Consider the following 16,050-nt stretch of genomic DNA (forward strand, 5'->3'; position numbering starts at 1 on the left):
ATTTAAACTACACCTCTTAAATAAATAGCAAAATCAGTGTTTATTAATTACCTAAATTTTAATTATTGAATATAATAGAAAAATAATTTTAATTAATAAAGTATGAAATGTGTTAAACGAAACAATAGTGATGGTTAACATTGTCAGCTTAAAAATTACATAAAGATGCACTTTAAACAGTCGCGCACCGGTTACATGTAGGTACACTATTAAGCAAACGTCGATGGTAGTACAATTTCATCTGAAACAGACGATTAACAAAGAAACAATATTTTGGTTTATAAATTTTATTTTACCACATAAATATCACATTTAATACTTTTAACCGTTCCATAGTCCTGACAAGGAACCTTTACACTTGTTTCGTCATGCCCGTGTGTCTCTTAGAAAAAATCGATTTTTCTATATCGACTTCCACCACTGAGCTTTTTATTAATGCTTTGCATCAAAGTCAATGACCTTTTATTTAGCGATATCTTTTTACTTTTAAATATTTTTGTGCTTCTAACAGGAATTGAAATTTTTGCCTTTATTTGTAAGAAAATAGGTGAATTTCAATACTTTTGGTGCATGGAGACTATTACACAGCGCCGCTCGAGAACATTATGGAGTAGTTATTATAAACTGTACGACTAGCACGAAAAACTTTCGAGTTCGAATCGTTTGCGTATTCGAATCGCCATCAAAGAATTTAGTACAAAAACTACAACAGCGCCCTTGTGAACGTGCCGTAAAGTGAACTTAGTATGAAAAATGGTGGCACGGAACTTATTTTGAGCATCAAAATTGTCACGTTATCTTTTAATTAGAAGGTTGAGTATCGAATTTTGTCGAATACGCAAACGATTCGAAGACGAAAGTTGTTCATGCTATAGTCTGGTCGCCGAGCACGTAGAATTTTGTCCAATGACCCCAAGATACCCATCCTTATCGCTCGCGCGTAATTATATTGCTGTCGCGACTGTGCGACGGGCGCCTCCAGTGAGTGTGCGAGCGCAACAGCTACATAATTACGCGCGAGCAATAAGGATGGGTAGCTTGGGGTCATTGGACAAAATTCTACGTGCTCAGAGACAGGACTTTAGAGGTAGGTACTGCTGTTGTTTGTTAAATGTTTTTTAAAATGACAAATTTTTATGTAAATTGTTGAGTTTATATTATATTTATATAATTTTAAAATGAATTTATGTATTAACATTTTTTGTGTCCTTGAATGTTTCGCCGATGCAATGTGTGGAATGTGGATATTATTAGATACAAACAAGTGATATCTTGAAGGATTAACATGATTTGAAAAAACGAAATCCTCGATTGATTCGGGAGTCGGGACCCACAAGTATTGTAATAAGTATGTATGGTTACATATTTTGTAAGTTTTTTTTACGTATTTTAACAGAATGGATTCTGTAACCTAACCTTTAAAATAAGCTAACAAAGGCATCGCCTTGATTGTATTTGGAAATAATAATAATACTTTCAAAGTAATATTTTAGGCCTTTGGATGTCAAATTTATCAAGATTTAACAAGTGTTAACTAAATCTACACAATTATTAGTGCCTTTATTTGATATCAATTCTGTAAATAAACTTCACATATCATACTTACCTACCTACATAATTGCCTAAACGCTTTTATGGAGAACTTTAAGACCGTGTCAATTAAAGGAATCTTGGCTCCATTGCAATTATTTTTCTTAAATCATGATCGTAATAAATAAACAAATTTAAAGGTCTATCACATTTATATGAGTGCTGTGGATGTGGGTGGATCCATCTCATGTTTACATGAAGCCTAACATCCATTATAGGGAATTGAATATCAAGTCGAATTAAAATAATTTAATCTTGATACATTAATGTATGTTACATTAATTCGGTATCGGGAACCCGAACTAACCACTATGTCTGAGGGCAAAGCGATGTGATCCATGAATAGGTTTGTATGGTTGTAAGTGCTTAGCACAAATGCTTCATCATACGCGCTCTCAAAACCACGCTGAAATTTCGAGCTTACACGTAGGATAACTTCTCTTTAGCAAAAGCTTTAGAATTTAGTTTAAAATAGAAAAGGTCGAAGTTACCCGACTCTTAAGTTTGTTGATATAACGCTGAGTTTGTCTTTATCAACAGGCAGTTCTGTGGTATTATGTTAGTGAATGCTCCAAAGCAAACTACTGACAGAGTAAATACAAATGAGTAGGTCATCTTCATAGAAACGCACGGGCGCGGTTTGTATGTGAGCGCGCCAACACGTATGCGGCGCGCACGCACACACTGACAAAATTTAGCTTAGAATTTTGTCAGTGTGTGCATGCGCGCCGCATACGTATATTGGCGCGCTCACATACAAACCGCGCTCGGTGCGATTCTATGAAGATGACCTACTCATTTGTATTTACTCTGCTACTGATGTTTGGAACATTCAGTGCCGACATGCCTCTTATACATCATGTAATCTAACACAATAAAACGATGATTTTAGTTTCTGTGTTTTATTTGTTGCACGATTAATTGCTGTCCACGTGTGTGATATTTAAGTAGGTACTGTAAGAAGGCCAGTAGATCTATTCTCATAAATAAAACACTGGATATTTAACTTGTACATATACATATTGCCTCATTTACAATACAAATAATCACTATAAAAGCCCACGGAGCTCTATTCTGACCATTCTCTATAAATCGGTGATTCTGACGTTTCTATTTATTTTATTTATTTTTATTTTTCTTTATTCAGAAAACCACAGCTCTTTATAATAATAATACAAACAGGTATTTTTGTTCTTCTATAGTTCATTCAACTTATGATGGTGATTTAGACAGATAAAACGTTTCGTTTTATGATTCTAACTTTCTACGATTAAAAATATTGAGTTGTAAAAATCAATTACTTTTGTGTGTTTTCATCCTTCCAAAATATCAATCACTAATCTTTCTCAATTAACCTAAACAAGAATTTCTAATTATTTATTAGTTTATTATTTAGAAAAAATTGTGAAAAAATATTAAATGAATTGCTTCTGCGTTAGTCGGAACTTTTGCTCATAGGGATGGGACATAAACAATCGCAATAAATCAGTAATCGGCATGGTGGTCATCTTACCATCGAATCACGATTATTATCTCAGGCAGGTCAAAGCTAAGTCAGTACGTGTGCGTTTGCCTTTGATGACGGTTTTGTTTTATGCGATTTCTCCACGTATTGTTTGTTATTGTTATTTTGATGTTTTATGGAATAAAATGCATATATTTAATTCTTTGTGATTTATTTTGTACCACTAAGAATATTCACGTTTATTCCATTTCCAGATAGTTCAAATTCATAGATATAATTTTGATCAAGATTAAAAATCAAACAAATAAAAGGCGATTAGATTTCTATAGAAAATATTCTCGATTCTAAAAAATATCGATTAGGTTTATAAGGAGCGCCTCACTAAATAGAACTGTCATAATCACCATCTTACGCTGAATGGACTATAGGGTGATATTGAGACATTACTTATGTAAATGTCACTGTGACAGCAGCTCATTGGCTGTAACGATACCAGTATTAAAACATTAAGAACTTAAGAGATTAAAAAATATATATTTAGCCTTTATAGGCAAAACCGTTTGTATATTAAGCCCACTCCACCGTTTGTATATTAAGCTAATATACAGAGGATTCACTCACTACAAGTGGTTAATCAAATATCTGGCCGCGTAATAAACACCTGCGGTAGTCAATCAATATAAGAATCACAATCGACTCACGGAATAAGAGAGTTGTATAAAATGACATAACTAACGTCAGTCCAACGGAGTGCCGAGGGCGCGACAGAAGGCCGCGACCAAGTTCTCGGCGCGCGCCAGGCGCTCGGCACGGTCGGCGGGCAGCGCGCGCGCCGCCGCCGCCGCGCCCGGCAGCGCCGCCAACGCCGCCGCGAACGCGTCCTCCGCGCCCGGGCCCGCGCACCACTCCGACCACTCGTCGTCCGACTCCGCCGCCTCCGACTCCGCCGCCGAAGGGAGGTCGGGCTCGCGAGAATCTGTCATGAAAATTAAATGCCCATAATCGTCGTCGTCATAAACTGTCGTCTGCGGTGTTTCCGGACGGATACGACCTGCAAGCTTTCAAGAGGAGAGCGTATCTTTACCTTAAAGGCCGGCAACGCACCTGTAACGCCCCTGGGTCTGCGGGTGTCTATGGGCGACGGTAATCACTTACCATCAGGTGATCCGTCTGCTCGTTTGCCTCCTATCACATAAAAAAAAAAAAAACGAAATCGCATCCAGGCACCTCCCGCGACCTTCACCAGATCGTCGGTCCAACTAGTGCGAGGCGAGGGGCGCAGGACCGGTCTTTGTGGAAATCCTTGGGGGAGGCCTTTGTCCAGCAGTGGCCGTCTTTCGGCTGAAACGAACGAATCGAAATCGGTTCCATGGTTTACCTAAGCATGAAAAAAGTACTTAGATTAGATACTTTAGCTTGTAATTCAAGTATGTACCTACACCGATTATAAACGCATTATCCACAGAAAAACAATTATTCTATTCTATTCTATTATAACAAGTAGGAATTTCCTAAACAATTGGTTGAAAAAATTATAAACGAAAATGGAATTTTTAGCGAATATTTTCCGTGCGAACTCAATACTGTGGTTCTTCTTTTTAGGGTTCCGTAGTCGCGACAAGGAACCCTTATAGTTTCGATATGTCTGTCTGTCTGTCGGTCTGTCCGAGGTTTTGCTTGGAAATTACTGCCACTAGAGCTGTAATTTTGTGGAGGTATGTACAGGTTGTTAGGTAAATGGGTATATGAGCCGACACTAGCCCATAATTAACATAAGCATATAAATGGTATGGTGAAGTCAAAAATTTGGGAAAAATTCCAACGGGAACGGGAAAATCCTTTTGTATGAAAAATCTAAACCGCTTAAGTTAGACGCTTGAAATTTGGCATGCAGGTACCTTAGTAAACTTAAAGCTTAGTTACAACAGGATATTGCAAAATTACGGGAACGGGAATAATCCGGCAAGCAGTCGTGTCGTACGATCGCACGCGCCCACATACTCACCGGCGGGCTGGCGGGGCGTGCGCACGAGGCCGGGCCACACGTGCGCGTGGAAGGCGGCGCGCACGCGCGGCAGGCCGGCGTCGGGCTCGCGCAGCGCCACGAGCTCAAGGCGCGCGGCGGCGGCGGCGCGCGCGAGCCCCGGCGCGGGCTCGGCCGTGTCCGCCGCCGCCACGCGCACCTGCGCCGCGCCCAGCCCGCGCGCCCGCGACCGCATCAGCTCCGATGCGTCGCCGCCTGCACACTGCGAGCGACCAACGAAAACTCATTATTCAGTAGCTCAGAGCCCCAATGAGGGCTATCGTTTTAGCGCTCACCAGTTAGCGCCACTGTAGAGTAAGGTCCTGTCACTTGCTAGTAGCGAAGACAGTGGCACCAACTGGTGAGCGCGAAAGTGGTAGGAGGACTATCGCATTTGCACTCATCAAGATGGCGCTACTGTAGAGTAAGGTCCTGTCAATCGCCAGGGGTGCCAACTGTTAAGTATAAAAACGATAGCCCTCATTACGGTAATTTTTAACGTCTCCGATCCAGACGCGCTTCATCGATTCTGCGATACGATTGGTCAAAACTGCTGACGTAACTGTTTTGATCATTACGCTGACCAATCCAACCAATCGATGAAGCGCGTCTGGATTGGAGACGTTAAAAATTACCGTAATCGGGGCTCAGGTGCTACGTTTAGAAATATAAATAAGCTTTTAATAATACAGGGTGTACATGTAAAGTGTCAAGCCGAAGGCAGGTGATAGGTGAGGACTAGACCTATCGATTTTACCCCCATGTATGTTCTACGATTTTTCGTAGTTTAGAAGTTATCGTTAATTTTGTGATTTTTTAAAAATTAAGTAGGCTTTAAATATTTTTATCTTTTTTTTGGGTTGACTTTTCTCAGATTTTCTTTGACATTCGTTATTAATTACAGATTTTTGAAAAAAATAATCACCTGGCATATCTTTGATGCAAGATACGAAATAAGTGCATGTGTGCTCTACAAATGTCGGCATGTAAAAACTTAACAAGAATGTCACATAATAAACAAATCAAAAATAAAAAGATGTCTACTACTAATAAAATCTAATAGTACATGCTGTACAAAAGAGTGTAGGTAGTTAAAAAATGATTGATGGCAATCAGCATTTAAACAAACACTGCACAATATCACATTGCTCATTTGCTTTCTTTTCCCATTTCTATAAAGTTGGAGAACGAGTGAATACATGTGTCACTGTTTAACATTAATCAAGCTAAAGTTACCTCGTCTGCAGTCAGATAAATGAGGTGTGCTTCCACAGCATCTGCAAGTTGGGTGTCTAGTTCTTGTCCGTCCAGGATTGTGTGGAACTGCACATCGGCAGTATAGTACTTGTTAGCCAGCTTCCATACACGCTTAGCGTTATTATCTCCATCGGTTCTATTTTCTGAGTCATCGCCGATAATTTCTTTAACAAATTTGACAGAAGTCTTAAGTTTTTTTCATATGAATATATACCTACTCTAAAGCAATCAAGACAATGCATTATGTATAAAGTTAACTAATTAAATATAATAAAAAGATTGCATAAGTCAGAAACATAATTTGAATAAAAAATCATTGGTTGGAGTATAGGAAACGGGGCGCTATGGGGCACGAGACTTAGATTTTTTTTTATGAAAGCATTACCTGATATTATAATATTAGCAGAATTCTGATCCTTTGCACTAACTACTAAAATAGGTAGGCACTCAAATTTATCTGCCATTTTATTCAGTTTTTATGTAGTATCTTAATCGTTATCGCACAAAAACATTGTTTTCTTAGTAATAGTGTTATAGAAGAACGACCAAATTATTTTTTTAACAAAGTTTAAAGAATTTAATAATACGTATCTAATCACAGATAAGGATAGATGCAGCATGTGTCAAAATTTGTATGAAGCCGAGCGTGCCACTTTTTAAACGTCATTAGTGTCATTTTAGCGAATTTTAGTGATTGCCGCAACGTAAAAGTAATCGTATCATCGTACTGCATTCGCAAAGTCATCGAATGATATCGTGTGACTCGATTCAAAAATTAATTAATTCCGATAAAACTGATATTTTGTTAAATTTATAGCTAGTCTGACTGTGGATTAAAATAATTATGTAGCGGTAGACGTTATTCTACAATTCTACATTATTAATTTGCAAATATATTTTTGTTGTGCCTAATGTTTATGAAAGTAATGATCGTTATTCCATTATGTTAAATAGTACTACTAGTAATTCATACTTAATTTCATACTTTTAAATATCCTAGTAAGTAAATGACCTACTTTCATAAAATAAAGACTATTTTACTCAAGCTATTTATTTTTAATAAATGTAAAAATGCGTAGTTTTGCCAATACGTTTTTTTTTCATAAAGCTAAGTCAGGTACCTAGTTTTGAAGATATTTCTAAACGACAAAATCTCGGGCGTCGTATACAGTAGTAATAGTGTATACTGCGATCACTGACCTAACTTCATGATTTGTATATTTCGACGTTATACAGTGCACTCTGTTTTCCGCGATCACTGATCTAACTTGTTTTATAATTCTTCATCTGCTACTTTATTCTAATTAATTACATATTTGTTACTCGTTGCTGTTAATTACAATTCTCAATCCGTAAATAATTTCTTCTCTCTACCGTGTTCGTACTACTGTCCTCGTAAAATCATCGTATCCGATTGTTGTAATCGGATTACATGAACATCACTCGACCATGTATGTCCATTTGGACATATCGGAATGGCACGCTTTGACTAGCAACTTGCTGTATCTACTCTAATCCATATCTGTGTATGAAGCCGAGCGTGCCACTTTTTAAACGTCATTAGTGTCATTTTAGAGAATTTTAGTGATTGCCGCAACGTAAAAGTAATCGTATCATCGTACTGCATTCGCATAGTCATCGAAAGATATCGTGTGACTCGATTCGAAAATTTATTATTTCCGATAATACTGATATTTTGTTAAATTTATAGCTAGTCTGACTGTGGATTAAAATAATTTTGTAGCGGTAAACGTTATTCGATATTATTAATTTTCTTATTAATTTGCAAATAATACTTTTGTTGTGCCTTATGTTTATGAAAGTAATGATCGTTATTCCATTATGTTAAATAGTACTACTAGTAATTCATACTTAATCCCATACTTTTAAATATCCTAGTAAGTACCTGACCTAGTTTCATAAAATAAAGACTATTAACTCAAGCTTTTTATTTTTAATAAATGTAAAAATGCGTAGTTTTGCCCATACGTTTTGTTTCATAAAGCTAAGTCAGGTACCTAGTTTTGGAGTTATTTCTAAACGACAAAATTCAGTGTGGTAAAAAACGTTCGGAGTAAAATGAAACACAAAAGATTTTTCTTCATAATTATATTATAAGTACAAAGAATAAGTATTGTGCTTTAGATGAGCCCTATAAAATAATCAAAACAATTAAATAGGTTTGAATAAAATTGTTCTTCCGCCGTCATTTATTTTGTTATGAGTAAGTACGGTTCCTTGGGATCGGTATGAGTGCACCACATACAGGGACCATGGTTTTAACTCTTAAGAGTATATCGCAGGATATGTATTAAAAACAATGCTACTTTATACTTCTTCTACTGCTACTTTATTCTAATTAATTATTTGTTACTTGTGCTGTTAATTACAATTCTCAATCCGTAAATCATTTCTTCTTTCTACCGTGTTCGTACTATTTTCCTCGTAAAATCATCGTAACCGATTGTTGTAATCGGATTACATGAACATCACTCGACCATGTATGTCCATTTGGACATATCGGAATGGCACGCTTTGACGATCAACTTGCTGTATCTACTCTAATCCATATCTGTGGGTTTGCTTTACACTCGTTTACACCATTCGTTCATGTTTGTAGAAGGTCCATCGCCATTCATTCATTTCCTGCTTTCTGCCTGCCTCTCTGCTGTACCCACCACAGATATGGATAGATGCAGCATGTGTCAAAAATTGTATGAAGCCGAGCGTGCCACTTTTTAAACGTCATTAGTGTCATTTTAGCGAATTTTAGTGATTGCCGCAACGTAAAAGTAATCGTATCATCGTACTGCATTTGCAAAGTCATCGAATGATATCGTGTGACTCGATTCGAAAATTAATTAATTCCGATAAAACTGATAATTTATTAAATACAAAACCAAAAACATCTTTATTTACCTTTTTAAAATAAATTAATTCTTACAAATCGTCAAATCTCGTTATTTTTTTTACCCTACCAGCGTTTCAAGACATAAATTTGTCAAGTGCATGAATACATGCATCAGTGTGTGTCTTATTGTTATGAGTAAGTACGGTTCCTTGGGATCGGTATGAGTGCATCACATACAGGTACCATGGTTTTAACTCTTAAGAGTACATCGCAGGATATGTATTAAAAACAATGCTACTTTATACTTCTTCTACTGCTACTTTATTCTAATTAATTATTTGTTACTTGTGCTGTTAATTATAATTCTCAATCCGTAAATAATTTCTTCTTTCTACCGTGTTCGTACTACTGTCCTCGTAAAATCATCGTAACCGATTGTTGTAATCGGATTACATGAACATCACTCGACCATGTATGTCCATTTGGACATATCGGAATGGCACGCTTTGACGATCAACTTGCTGTATCTACTCTAATCCATATCTGTGTATTTATTTGTTGAACTGACAGTTAAGGGTGGATCCGCCGATTTGATTCCGCGAGATTTATTTTACGTTTTTTGAAAAACTATACAGGAATGCGTGCAAACTAGCTTAAACTGAAAGGTTAAGCAATGAGCTTTTTAGATCAGTGTGAGGCCCTTAGATTCAATCGTTATTTTAGAAGTAACAAGCGTCCAAATATTTTTTCACAAAATGGTAATGACGTTTTCCCAATGGTAATGATTTTATTAAAATGGTAATGATCTTATGTTAATGGTGATGACGAAATATAATTTTATAGTAATACATTAAATTAAAATAACTTGAAAACTAAAATTTAGATATAATTGTTCAGCTAAACACCAATTTTATCTATGTTATTTTCCTAGCTAAGCACGTACCTATTAAAGAATGGGTTGGAAATAAAAGTAAATGTATTCAATAATTTAATGAATTTATTGAATTTGGAACAATACGGACATTAGTTAAAATTTTTTTACGTTCCTAATATTATTCAGAATCAGAAAAAATATATATTTACACCAATGAGGATTTTGATTGAAAAATATGCCAAGCTACTCTTACTTAGACTTACACAATAGTCAACATACAAGAAATGAATAAAAAAACGTCTTTTCGTAAACTAATAAAAAACCTTCTCATTTAAAAACAAAGCTTAAAGAACAATGGGACAAAACGTCCCCAGAACTGTAGCACTTTAATACCTACCTTATATGATAGACCATGCTAATACCCGACCGATCTCTCTAGCTACAATCACGGCAAAGGTCCTTGACAGTGTGCTTGACTCTCTACTAGATAAATATTTAAAATCACATGATGCTCAATTCGGGTTTAAGCCTGGACTGTCGACCGAGAGCGCCATCCTTAGTCTTAAGCACACTGTCAGGTACTACACGGATCAGGGGACTCTCATTTACGCATGCTTCCTCGACCTCTCCAAGGCGTTCGATCTTGTGTCTTATGACATCCTTTGGGATAAGATGAGGAGGCAGGGCATCCCGTCAGAAGTATCACAAATATTCCATTATTGGTATGCTAACCAGATTAACAGCGTAAGATGGGCTAACGTTTTTTCTGAGGAGTATGGGTTGCAGTGCGGGGTGAGACAGGGTGGGCTGACGTCTCCCAGGCTTTTCAACCTATACGTAAATGACCTCATTGTTGCCCTTAGCAGTATGCGTATCGGATGCTGGGTAGATGGTGTTTGTATCAACAACATAAGCTACGCTGATGATATGGTACTGCTGGCGCCAACAATGGGGGCTCTCAAAAAGATGGTGGGTGTGTGTGAAGTGTATGCTAAATGCCATGGCTTATTGTATATTGTGAAGAAGAGCGAATACATGGTATTTAAGGCCGCCAGTAAATGTCCAAACGTGGTACCCGACCTCTTGCTTAATGGGGTAAAGTTAAACAGAGCCACTAAATTTAAATATCTCGGACACTACGTTACTGATGACCTTAAAGATCATGTTGATATCGAGAGGGAACGAAGGGCGCTGGCAGTAAGGTGTAATATGTTGGCTCGCAGGTTTGTCCGATGTAATGACCATGTCAAGATCACTCTGTTTAAAGCATACTGTCAGAGTCTATACACGGGAAACCTGTGGACCACGTACTCGCAGAAATCGCTTAGCGTCCTTCGGGTCCAATATAACAACGGTTTCAGGATGCTGTTGGGCTTGCCTCGCTTCAAATGTTTGCTCAGTCGCACACTGACGGCTTCTTTGCTGTCCTATGCAAGAAGACTGCCTCGTTGCTCAGTAGGATACGGGCGAGCCCCAACAGTATCCTGAAGACCGTGGCGGAGAGGTACGACTCTCCTATTATCCGACATTTCCTTCGGCTACTTCTTACCGAACGGGTTGGATAATTAGTGGTATGTTATAATAAGTAAATTACTAACATAGTTGTATAAGGCACCCATTTACTAACCATGTGGATCATTGTTATCTTTAAATGAATAAATTAAATGGAATACTATAATTTTATTATAATTATGACAGCTCAAGTGTGACATGTCTCAGAAAAGTTATATCAAAAATAAAAATTCATAAGCAACCCTGAAAAAATACATACAAAATCACTTTTGACCAACTTCAAAGGGCACGACAGCTTGACCCAGGGACAATTCGACCCCTGCTACAACTCAAACCCTGCGACAACTTGATTTTTTTCAAAACTCAACACTTTTAACTTACTTCAAATGGTTTCACGACTGCTGGACAGTGGCGGCGTAGCATGGGTTGGCACCCGGGGCATAGCACAGCACAGCACCCCCCGTCATAAGTCCTTAATGTAAGTAAGTTGGGTATACATATAGCGGGGAGGTAAGACACCCCAAAATGGTCCTCCCTTACGCCGCTGGTGGCTGGACCCTACGACTGCTTAACCCTACGACTAGGGTTTGTACCCGGGTAATCCCGGAACCGAAAGAACCGGGAAAACCCGGGTTTTTTCGACAGCTTAAGAACCGGGTTTTAAAAATTCAAAACCCGGTTCTTTCGGTACTTTCGGGTTTTGCATATTTATCTAAAAATCTGTTATGTATTAGGCATGAAGTCGTAACAAGAACATTGCGAACGTATAGAGAACCTAAAGATATCAGATTAGCTACTAATAAAGATTACCTACTTATTGGTTTTGTATTTTGTTTTTTTTATGAGATATGTAAATATTTTAAGCATTTTTCTTACAATTTTTTAAAATCACTGGCATATTTTTGTTTGCGACAGGTTATACAGAAGATTGACGAGTATAACTTGCCACTATGCTTGGCGTTCGTAGACTATGAGAAGGTCTTCGATTCGTTCGGGTCTTGGGCAGTGCTTACAGTCTCTTCAGCGGTCCCGTATTGACTATCGGTATATCGAGGTGCTGAAGTGCTTGTACAAAAACGCCACCATGTCGGTCCGAGTACAGGAGCAGAGCACGAGGACGATTCCTCTGCAGTGAGGCGTTAGGCAGGGAGATGTTATATCTCCTAAACTGTTCACCACTGCATTGGAAGACGCTTTCAAACTCCTTGAATGGAAAGGATTCGGCATAAACATTAATGGCGAGTACATCACTCACCTTCGGTTTGCCCACGATACTGATTGTGGTCATGGCAGAATCGTTGTAAGATCTTGGCACAATGCTCAAAGACCTTAATCGAGTTTCCTAACAGGTAGGCCTGAGGATGAATATGAACAAAACAAAGCTTATGTCCAATGTCCATGTTGCGCCCTACCCAGTTTCGGTTGGGAGCTCAATCCTCGAGATTGTTGACGATCCAGCTAGGTAGGTCCAATTTCGAAAAGGGAGTCAATCGTCGAATCCAACTCGGCTAGGCAGCGTTCGGGTAACTACGCAACATCTTATCATCCAAAATACCTCAGTGCCTGAGGACGAAAGTCTACAACCAATGTGTGTTACCAGTGATGACTTATGGCTCGGAAACGTGGCCTCTCACTATAGGCCTTATACAGAAGCTCAAAGTTGCACAGCGTGCTATAGAGAGGGCTATGCTCGGTGTTTCTTTACGAGATCGAATCAGAAATGAGGAGATCCGTAAATGAACTAAAGTAGCGACTTTAGTTCATTTACGGATCTCCTCATATTTTCTATGTCAGCGGATTCAGCGGACATAGCCCGACGCGGACGCAGAACTGACGGCCGATGGGGCAGGAAGGTCCTGGAATGGAGGCCGCTTACCGGATAACGCAGCGTGGAACGTCCACCCACAAGGTGGACCGACGACATCATAAAGGTAGCAGGGAAGCGCTGGACGCAGGCCGCTACCAATCGATCAACATGAAAAGCATTGGGGGAGGTTTATGTTCAGCAGTGGACGTCCTATCCTATGGTTTAAAATTAAATGATGATGATGATGATATTTTTGTGTGAGAGTTGGCAACACTCCTCCTTTATTTGCTTTGCATCTGACAGTCAATATATAAATAGTCAAATATATCGATAAGTTGGATGAAAAAGACTGATTGTGGTACCTCAATTGAAAACTAATTATTATTTTACTTTTTTTTTATTTTTGGGAGTAGAATTTAGTAAAAATAGAAAAATATTGTAAATCATGTTTGTTGATTATTCCTAGTCTATTCAAAGAAGTGTTATTTCAATAAAAAAACATAATCAAAATATTGTTTTTTTGGAACCGAAAGAACCGAAAAAACCGGGGCTCCCGGTTCTTATGACCACCAGACTCGAAAAACCCGGTTCCTCAAACCAGAACCGATTCTGCATTCCCTACCTACGACCACTCGAACCCTCCGACAACTTACACTTGTGACCCTGTGACAAGTCGAACACTGCGACACGTCAACCCCTGCGACTACTCTGAGCATTTATTGTAGATACAGTTCAGGCATTGATTGATGGAGCTAAATGGTTTACAATAAGTATCATAGTTGAATATTTTGGACATGTCGTAGGGGTAGAGTTGTCCGGGTCAAGTTTTTGTAGGGTCGACCTTCGTTTAAAGTAGGTTAAAATTAATTTAATCGAGTTATCACAGGGGTCGAGTTGTCACAGAGGTCCAGTTGACCCCGATGACAACTATGATACTTATTGTAAACCATTTAGCTCCATCAATCAATGCCTAAACAGAATCTACAATAAATGCTCAGAGTAGTCGCAGGGGTTGACGTGTCGCAGTGTTCGACTTGTCACAGGGTCACAAGTATAAGTTGTCGGAGGGTTCGAGTGGTCGTAGGGTTAAGCAGTCGTAGGGTCCAGCCACCAGCGGCGTAAGGGAGGACCATTTTGGGGTGTCTTACCTCCCCGCTATATGTATACCCAACTTACTTACATTAAGGACTTATGACGGGGGGTGCTGTGCTGTGCTATGCCCCGGGTGCCAACCCATGCTACGCCGCCACTGTCCAGCAGTCGTGAAACCATTTGAAGTAAGTCAAAAGTGTTGAGTGTTGAAAAAAATCAAGTTGTCGCAGGGTTTGAGTTGTCGCAGGGGTCGAGTTGTCACAGGAGTCGAATTGTCCCGGGGTTAAGCTGTCGTGATACCCATTGAAGTTGGTCAAAAGTGATTTTGTATGTATTTTTTCAGGGTTGCTTATGGATTTTTATTTTAGATATAACTTTTTTCTGAGACACGCATGTCACACTTGAGCTGTCATATAATAAAATTATAGTATTATAAGGTAGGTATTAAAGTGCTACAGTTCTGGGGACGTTTTGTTACATTGTTCTTTTAGGAAACCATTCATAGTCATCATTACCATATACAAAGTGTCATCACCATAAGCCTAAATGATATGGTAATGATGTTAATGGTAATGACGAAAACGATTTTAAAATTATATAAAAATAATTGTCACCACTATTGGGACACCTCAATATCGCCATTTTTTTATTGTAATCACATGCTACAAAGTGCTAATTATTAGAAAAATATCGATATATTAAACTTACTAAATCGCACAAAATGGGAATGACGCGAGCCGATGACAAACTGCGAGTGTCTCTCGTTTTCGGAGTTTAAAAAGTCTCGGAGCTGCGTAAATTTTACGTGCATTCTGTTCTGTTACGAGCAACGAATTGAAGAGTGGGACGCGCGGACACAAGCGGGGATAAGTCGCGTCGCAGCCGCATTAAAGAACCTTTGATGCTGCCGCGATGGCTATGACGATTTCTCGTGACAATATTTCAATTCATGATTCCATTTTATTGGCTAATACGATTTCAATATAATTTTGTTATTTTGTCACGGTAAATATGTACATTTTAAATTTATAATCAAAATCTGGTCTGTGTATAGGTAAAGTAAAAAAAATTAAAAGACAACGGCAAAGGTCAGTACTTTTACTGTGATGGTAATGACGTTTAGTGCGTGTTTTCTTGATTATCGAAATAACTTGAAGTATTTAATCAATATGGATCATGGCGCCTTATGTGGAAACTTGTATGAATCGTTATTCAGAAGTTTAATTTACCAGAACTACAACAGTTTTTTTTTTATCGATCGGAACATAAGTTTTTTACTGTTTCGCGGATTTACCCTTAAACAATTTGTTTTGATTGATCTGTGTCAGTCAAAAGAAGTTTTTTTTTTCATAGAGGTTTTAAAAAAAAAATTCGTGCCAAGGAAATTAGGCAAAATCGACCATTATTGGCGAAATACACATTAATAGTCGCATTAGTCGCCCAAACACATAGAGTAACTCTATGCCCAAACACGAATTTATAAAACAAAACCGCTAACATTGGCTAACATCAGAGAGCAGAAGTTATTTCTGCTCTCTGGCTAACATGAATGTATGACGCTTCATTTAGAAAGCCTTGT

General features: G+C 38.3%; 1 protein-coding gene across 3 annotated transcripts in view; it reads right to left on the bottom strand.

Moving 5' to 3' along the window:
- The window catches only part of LOC135074877 (putative aminopeptidase W07G4.4), a 166,754-nt gene that overhangs the window by 121,712 nt on the left and 28,992 nt on the right, over window positions 1–16,050 (bottom strand). The window lies entirely within an intron of this gene.

The sequence above is a fragment of the Ostrinia nubilalis genome, chromosome 1 (assembly GCF_963855985.1).
Source record: "Ostrinia nubilalis chromosome 1, ilOstNubi1.1, whole genome shotgun sequence".
In the NCBI taxonomy this organism is placed as follows: Eukaryota; Metazoa; Arthropoda; class Insecta; order Lepidoptera; family Crambidae; genus Ostrinia; species Ostrinia nubilalis.